We start from the raw sequence: 8,651 nt of genomic DNA on the forward strand, positions 1-8,651 counted from the left end.
ACAGAAAGCAAAAAATCACCCCCCAGGGGGAGATGGTCACATTGCAATCCCTTCTCCATTCTCCTCTCAGGATCTTGGGCACACATGTATGTGTATCCAGTATGAGTTTAAACCACTAGGTCTGGGACTCGAACTGTGGTTGACTACATGGGAGTCGAGCAACACAGCCATTACACCAACTGCTGATCCCTCCCATGGGCTTTTATAAAGGTGGATATTTTGAACAGAGAGTTAATTTTACTGATATATGTGAGCTTTTGTTGAGTTTTCTTAACCTCTTTTTTTTTTTTTTTTTTTTTTTTTGGTGGTGGTGGTTGTTCAGTCTTACTCTCAGGAAAGGGATATCTTTGCTTTTCTTACATCCTTTTGGACCCAATTATGATGATTCTGATCCCTTAGCTGTTTGACCCATAGACCTTCTACAGAACATCTCAAGGATCCTTCTTAGAGGGGCAGCAGAGGTGAGCTTAGCTTCCTTAGGTTAGGATAGTTACACTGGATTTGGTAGGTGAACTGCAAAAATGCATGGATAAGCACAGCTATTGAGAACAAATAAACAGCTTCTTTATAGCACTCTTCACTGGATTTGGAAAAATACTGTAGATCTAAGGAAACCAAACTTTCTATGGTTATTCTTACTTGTAAATAGACTACAAAAAGAAAATATTGGTTCTCATTTAAGAGACATTATTAAGCATCATCAAATTTATGGTTATATAAGGATATATAAATAATTAATAACATGGGAATGTATAGCCACTCAAATGCTTTCAATTTCTCTCTCTCTCTCTCTTTTTGGAGAGCTTTTTGCTATAGTGTGCATGCACTTGCCAGAGAGACAGAGAGAGAGAAAGCAAGAAATCACCTCCCAGGGATGTGGTCAAACCACAATCCCTTCTTCTCCTTTCTCTTCCTGAGATCTTGGGCACATACACGCATGTGTGCCCAGTATGAGTTTTAAGTCACCTGGTCCAGGACTTGAACCTCATTCAATTACATAGGAGTATAATGATGTAACCATTATGCAATCTGCTGGTCCCAAATGCTTTCAATTTTTAAAAATGATTTGAGGTTCTATTTTGGGATTGAGAATAATGGAATTTCTTTGAACCAATTCAACCCACTACTAATTATGTGGTATAGGCGTATAATATGGAGCATGACAAAGGCAGGTCATCGACTTTGTCAGTTGAGTGAAATAATTATAAAGCTACGAAATGTTAATACCATCAAGTATATCCAGTCGAGTGAAATAATTATGAAGCTACAGCAAAAATTAATATCATCCAATGTTTGCAGAGATTAGATGACAGAATATTTATAATTTAAGGTTTTTACTTTAGTTATATATTATATCACATGCTAAAAATTTGGGCCTATTTACAAAACATCATGGGTCTAATGATACAGTCATTATAAAAATTAGAGGCCGTTTTAGGGAATTCTAAAGACCCACAGGAATTTAGACTAGGACTGGAAAAGGAGCTATCCTCCTCTTTGAAGACTTCAAAGCATGTTGAGCAGAGATTAAACAAACATTGAAGTTCCACAAAGGCGGAACAATAGAAAAAGAATTTAAAAATATGAGGAAGATATAAGAAATTGAAGATAAGTGAGAGTGTATGACATAAGGTAGGGAAGAGCAATCTGGGAGAATGTGCTAGAGAAAAAGACAGATAGGACTGAGTTGTTGGAGTTGGTGGCCGGTGTAGAATAATATTTAGTTCGAGGATCAGACAGTAATAGCAGTAAAACAACACCAACACTGGCTCCAGATGGGAAGGTCCTGGGTTTTCATGCTGAGGCCTCCCTGTAGACACAGTACATGTGCATGTCCATGATCTGGGTCACTGGATTGCTGAGTGCAGACCATGCAGTGGGGGCCTATCTGTCTCTTTCTTCCTCTTGAAGTCACCAGAAAAATCTGCTCTGGGCCCTGTCCTTGCCATCCACCCAGATTTGATTTTCATATTACACATTCAAGATATGCTTACAGAGACAGCAGTGCCAAACTTGGGTGGGAGAGGGCAGAATGAGCCAACTAACATATCTCTGGCTTTCTTTTGCCTCCTTTATTTCAGAACCATGACCAGCGAAGAGGATGAGAACTGCTTGATCTCATTTCTCCTTTGCTCCACCTATAGAACTGACTTTCTTTCTTCCCATGAAAAATGTGGATTCCCTGTATTTGCTTTGGTCAGTAACTCTGAAGGCAACACAATACTGTTGGACATCAAACGCCCTTGACAATCCACCCACTTATCAGATAGATGGGAAAAACGACCCATCATACTCTAAGTGTATATAGCACGCGTGTGTGCCTGTGCACGTGTGTGAGAAAACACTTGCATGAGGTACCATGCATTAATATTTTCTCTTTATTGGCTCATTATAACAGCCATCCCCCCATCTTCTTCTTTAATCTATAGAAAAGAGAGAAGGAACAAAAGAGAAATGGAGGAACTTTTCTAACAAGACAGGATCGTCCATCAGTCAGTCCTAGGGGCTTCCTGGCCCATAGTGAGCTCCAAAGCTCTGCCTGGCCCTGCTGATGTGTTTCAGAGGATTTGTGCCAAGCTCTCTCTTTTTTGCTGACACATTAAACCCTGAGTGATCCTTCACAGGCTGAGTGAAATGGATTTAAGTCTTGGCTCAGAGCCGCTTTGCAGTTTAGGATCCTGGACAGTTGCGTTCATAGCCAGAAGCACAGAGAAAAACACAACTGCACTTTTCAGTTCATATTTCCCTCAGAAAACTTAGCATTACACTGCTGTGTGCTAACTCGGTCACGCTTTTTAGTTTTGTTTCACCAACATGACTAGAAGCTCCTAGACATCAGAGCCCTGTGAGACATTTTGTTGTATCCCTCACAGCACGTTGGACTGAGATTAAATAAATCTTGAAGTTTTACAAAGGTAGGACTATAGAAAGAGGGAAAAAAAATATGAGGAAGATACAAGAAACTAGAGGTGAAGTTGAGCATGTGACTTAAAAAAGGGAAATGCAATCTGGGAGACTATACTAGGAAAAAGGAAGAAAGAACTGAGTCATTGGCTTTGGTGGCCAGTGTAGAATAATATTTAGTTAGAAGACCAGACACATACAGCAGTAAAACCACACTGTGATGCTGGACCCAGGTGGGAAAGTCCTGGGTTTTCATCTGGAGGCCTACCTGTAGACGTGGGTGCGTGTGGGTGCCTGTGATCTGGGATCCTGGATTGCTGCATTCAGACCTTGTTAGATGTGCCTGTCTGTCTTTCTCTCCCCCTCTCTTTCTCTATCTCTCTCACAGAAAAAATATAGGTAAACTTTTTTAAAAAATGTAGTTAGAAATGTCTTCCTTTGGTTTGTCTTCCTTTGTGTTCCCTGTCCACATTCTTGTCCTCTCTTCCTCTCTTTCTCTATGTGTAGCCAGCAAAAAGAGTATAAGAATGGACAGCAGCTCAAGAGGATGGCCACGCTGCAAGTCAGAGTGCAGACTCACTGTCCTGACAACCCACAGGAACGGTGTCTGCCATCCTGAGACTAGGGGGCAGCAGAACTGCACAATGCTAAAGCCACAGTCACCCATGCTTGTCTGTGGCTGACTTAAGCACCTGTCTCTCCTGTTACCTGATCTAATATTTTCCCCTCCATTGAGGGCCTTTGAGGATGGTGAAAATAGAACAAAATGCACCTGAGTCATTAAAAAGCCTCCTGATAAGCTCCTTCAGCCCTTCCCTCCCGAGTCCCAAGAAAGGATGCCATTTTTTTTCCCTCCCAACACGTTTAAATCATTGTTCACTGAATGGGAACATCCTTTCTCTCCTCAGTCTTTTCCAAGGGGAAAAATGGTGCCTAGGTCTATGAAGTATCCCTGTGTGCATCTGTTAGATCTGTTGAGAAATAAATGACTCTGGTCTCTCAATGTTCCTAAGAACAAATGGGAAATGGTGCAATTCAGGCAGCAGATAGTGAGACCACCGTGAGGCCATCAGTTCTCGGCAGACACTTAGAGAACTCTGACTTTCTCCTTGGCTTTAAATCCCACCTTCTGTTTTTATTCTCCCTTTACCAGATTGTTATCCATTAGGTCCCTTTACTCTGTTTTAGCATTTCTTTTCCTTTATTTTCTCAAACTCACTCTCGTCTCTTATTCTTTCTGTTTTATTGCAGTTCCATTTCTCTGTCTGTCACTCTTTTTGGTCTGCTTCTCTTGATATTTATGCAGCTGGATTACATTAGTTCATTGCTCCCATCAGGTAAATTAGTACCAGAAGCCAGGGCAGGAGGGAAAGGGGCTCTGCTTTACCTTATAAATAGAGTAACCCTCGTGTGGGTCATGATGAGTGGTGGTCTTTCCTGAATAACATCCTAACAGCTCCTTTACCTCCACTGGTATTGAAATGATATTTGCTTTTAAAGCAGCAGGGCTTCACTAAAAGCCCAGAAATCCCTAAAGTCTCAATTGTATTGGCCCTCTCCACATCTCCTTCCACGGCTGTGAAGTTTGTGACACAGAACCTAGTGGTACTCACTGCAATAATACATCTCCAACAGATTTCTTCCAATCCGCTGAAATTGAGGTGCTCCATTCATGAGCACGGGCAGTGAACAGGTTTCAGTGTTGCCCTGTCCCATATATGATGTGTTCTCTTAGAGAGACCTCATCTGGCAAAAGATATGTATGGCAGAGTTTCCATCGTAAAAATCACATTTACCTTTTGGTATTATTTTTAATTTTACAACAACTGAGAAGCTGAGAAGAGATGTGCCATTCTTCTGGCTCCTTTGAGAAAAGATGCAGCCCTCCAAACGTACCAACTCTATTTTCCTGCCTCTTCCTCTCTCTGTTGCCGACACTGCCATTCTGTTTTCCACTCCCGTCTCTTTCCTTTTCTTTTCTCTCCTAATGCCATCCTTAACTCAAGGCTCTGAAATTGTTTTCCTAGCAAATTGTGAAAGAGTTTATCAGATGATCTAAAGTTGCCCCAATCCTTAACCTTTTCATGTCAAATCTGTTGTCAAAGTTTTAGCCCAGGAAGAGTTATATCTTACGGATTTGACTGGGAACAGCTGTTCCCCGTGTAGTTTAGGGCGTTTTCAGCAGGCTGAGGGCAGTCCTGCTAAAGGTGCTGTGGGGAGTTAGAGTGATAAACCTAAGCAGTTGTGAAAAATCCTTTGGTTCTAAAAAAGTGCATTGACTTGGAGCTATGAATGGGTAAGGAATAGTTGGCAGCATAAAGGGAAGCAATGAAGAGGTACAAGGCAGACAGCTATTACTAAAATAAATGACTGTAGAGAGAGGACACAGGAAAATAGATGAAGAAGAGAGTGGAGAGAATGGCTGAATCCTAAACAAAGGCAGTCTCGGAGTTGTCTTGATGGGGTCCTTTGACCTCTCACTGAGCTTCTCGCCACATGGCTCTGTGCTCTGGAGAGCTCCTCCTCCTCCCTACCTGGGTACTCACACGTGACTTCATGTAAGAAAATGACCCACTGCTGTGAATGGTATCACTGTATCACTTGGGAGTTATCTGAACAGTGAATATGCATCTGTCTTCTGTTCTTCATCTCATTAGTAAGCCTCCAATTTAATCCCTTATCCAGGCTTTATCCATAGCCACGTGCAATGCTGAGACTGATGCTGACATCAGCTTCCCCTGCCAAGGACACATCAAACATGCCAGGAAAATATACATGGAAAGCTGCTTAACAAGTATGATGGAAATGAAGTTTCCCTCATCTTTCCACAGAACTCTAGCCTGACCAGACCTAACGCCCTGACCACCTCCAACTCCCTTTCATTTCCACATTTTCAAGGGCAAGAGTTTCTCCATAAATAATTTTCCACAGATCTTTTTTTATTTTAATCTTCCATCATGACCTCCCCTCTCACCCTTAATGCCTTCCTCATCCTTCGATGCATGACCAGAAACAAAGGCAGAGAGCAGGAACTGATTCAGCTCTCCTGGGAGGTAGACAGTAATGCCACAGTGGAGACAGGACAGGAGTGGGAGCCCTCCCAGTGTCAGTTAGGATTCATGGGAGGAGAGTGAGAGAATTAGTTCTGGAACTCTGGGTTTCTCCGTTAGCAGAGGGGTACAGATGACAGAATGACAGAGAAGGAGAGAATGAAGCAGAAACTACATTTCTTTGTGTGATTTTTTTTTTATTCAGTTTTAGTCAAGTGTCTTGATCTTGAATATTTCTCCTCTCTCACCCCTTTCTTATTTTTTTTATTCTTAGCTCTCAATTTCACTCAGTATCCATTTAACTAAGCAAAAAGTGAATTTATACTATAAAACCTCAAAACCCAAATTGTGCTTTTGTGGGCTGTTTTATATCACTGCTGCTTTTTACTCTCTCTCTGAATAAATTACTACTTTTTAATTTTTATTTATTTTTTCCATTTTGATTTTATTTATTTACTTTTATTTCAATTTCCTTTATATATTCAATTACATATGTCACTTAGCTTCCAAAGTGAATATTCCAACATGTATACATTTCTCACCAGTCCAGTGCATGTGCTCTCCAGAGAGACAGAAAATGAAAAATCACCCTCCAGAAGGGATGGCCAGGCTACAATCCCTTCTCCTCCATTCTCCTCTCAGGATCTTAGGCATACATGCACTCACCCCTAAGCATGAGTTTTAAGCTGCTGGGTCTAGGACTTGAACCATAGTTTACTACATAAGAGTCCAGTGACATAACCATTATGCCATCTGCTTCACCCAAAATACTGCATAGTTTTATACGAGGTAGGAACTGATTGACCTGTTCTAAGTGAGTGCATGAAAAATAATCAACAGACTTAGAATGCATTATGTATGTGGAAGCAGGTAAAGAGAGTTTTGCACTATTTAGGTGCCCAGATTAGCAAATATTGAAAACAATAAACACAGAAGAATAATTATATATTAATATTGTGAGGAAACCAGACAAACTAGACTGTAAGGAGCTAACACAAGCTCCTGCATGTGCCCGGCATCCTCTCTGTGTCTATCGGCTGTGTTGTGGTATAGCTGACCTGATGCAAGTCTTACAACTGCGGACTTTCCAGCCTCTAGGATCATGAGTCAAATAAACCTCTATTTCTTCTAATTTATTCTGTCTTAGGTATTTCTGTTAGTAACACAATGGTGTATTAAGACAGGTATCCAGCAAAAATAGCCCACATAATCTGGCTGGGATTTCATTTGACGTCAACTGGAAGACTGAAGAAGAAGCTTAGTAAGAAAGTTTTTATTCACAAATAGTAAAAATTTGGGTCAATATATGATCTTACTAAAGGTATTAAAATTAAGCTAGCTCTCAATCACTGTGCAGATATAATTCTCATTAGCAAAAGGATTGTGTTTTATTAAAATATGTTAACACTGTAGGGTCTGTAGGATAAAAAATGAACGTTTGGAGTACAGGGGATAAAACCCACTTGAAATATTTCAAGTAATCTTTATTATTCTAGGGGAAAAAAGTTAAGAAAATACAACAATAGAGTCTGAAACAGGTTATACAAGACCTTGATGAGAAATAATTTCAAAGCTTCAGAAAAACAGAGACATGCAGAAAAAGTTACCCCAAAGAGTATTTCGAGGCAGGATCTGGAAAGGTGAAATTTTTTTTTCATTAAAAATGCTATTAGTTGTGGCACAATCTGGACCAGACCAGCATGAGGAAACTAGATGTATCTGGCCGGTCTTGCCCCATCCAGGACGTGCTCTCCCTGCCCAGGTCTCTGGCCCTGAGCCCTCCTTGAGGTGGAAGCTTTGTTGAGCCTGGTGGTCTCCCATCTATCCCCCCTTCACCCACCTCCCCAACAACGAGAAGGGCTTAAGGCCATGAGCCATTTTAGAGATAGCTGAAAGCCCAGGAGATGGCTCCCGCCTTGCACCACCTTGAGACAGGCAAAATGTATGTTGGGGATGAAGTTTGATGACACTGATCCCAGAAACTCTTTGTCTGAAGTATGTATTAAAAACTCTTTTTGCACCATGTCTACAAGTTCTGTATGCAAACAATCTCATGGTGAAGAGAAGACATTAACAGGGGATGTGGAAACCAATTCTCCATGAACTGTGCCAAAGAAACAGCTGTCTTCTATTCCCGAAAATGCTTTGCCCGTAACTAAACCCACATCTCCTTCTCCACCAGCACAGTCAACAAATGGCACACATCTTACAGACTTTTCTACTTGGAATACTCTCTTTTTGCAGAATTTACCTTGGTTGTGAAGCAGAAGTTAACAGGTGTCTATGTGCAGCCATCTTACCATTCTGCATTAACACAGTTTGGAGTAATATTCATACGGCATGGACTTTATCAAGATGGCATATTTAAGTTTACAGTTTACATCTCTGATCACTCTCCAGATGGTGACCATCCACACTTGGTGTATGATATTCCTGTCTTTTACCCATTAGGAGATCTCTCTTCAGGTGAACCAGATACAAAGAGGCATTTTCAAAATGAAGGTGGAACCATAATCATATTCAGCAAGGATTAATGTATGTGAGAAGAGTTTTCTGCCAGACTGGTACAGCAAGCACACCCTGCTTCCAGAAGCTGCAGTACTGTATGACAAAGATGTTCAGCTTTTTAAAAGTGAAGTGGTCACTGATAACCAGAATACATAGGGAACTCAAGTGCCTTATGCAAAAAAAAAAAAA

The 8,651-nt window shown here is 41.0% G+C and overlaps 1 pseudogene; it reads left to right on the forward strand.

The window, feature by feature from the left end:
- The first annotated feature begins 7,976 nt into the window (after nt 1-7,976).
- LOC102477446 (AKT-interacting protein pseudogene) overlaps nt 7,977-8,651 on the forward strand; it is a 1,906-nt pseudogene continuing 1,231 nt past the window's right edge.

Source organism: Tupaia chinensis, unplaced genomic scaffold (assembly GCF_000334495.1).
Source record: "Tupaia chinensis unplaced genomic scaffold, TupChi_1.0 Scaffold144964_1, whole genome shotgun sequence".
NCBI classification, from domain to species: domain Eukaryota; kingdom Metazoa; phylum Chordata; class Mammalia; order Scandentia; family Tupaiidae; genus Tupaia; species Tupaia belangeri.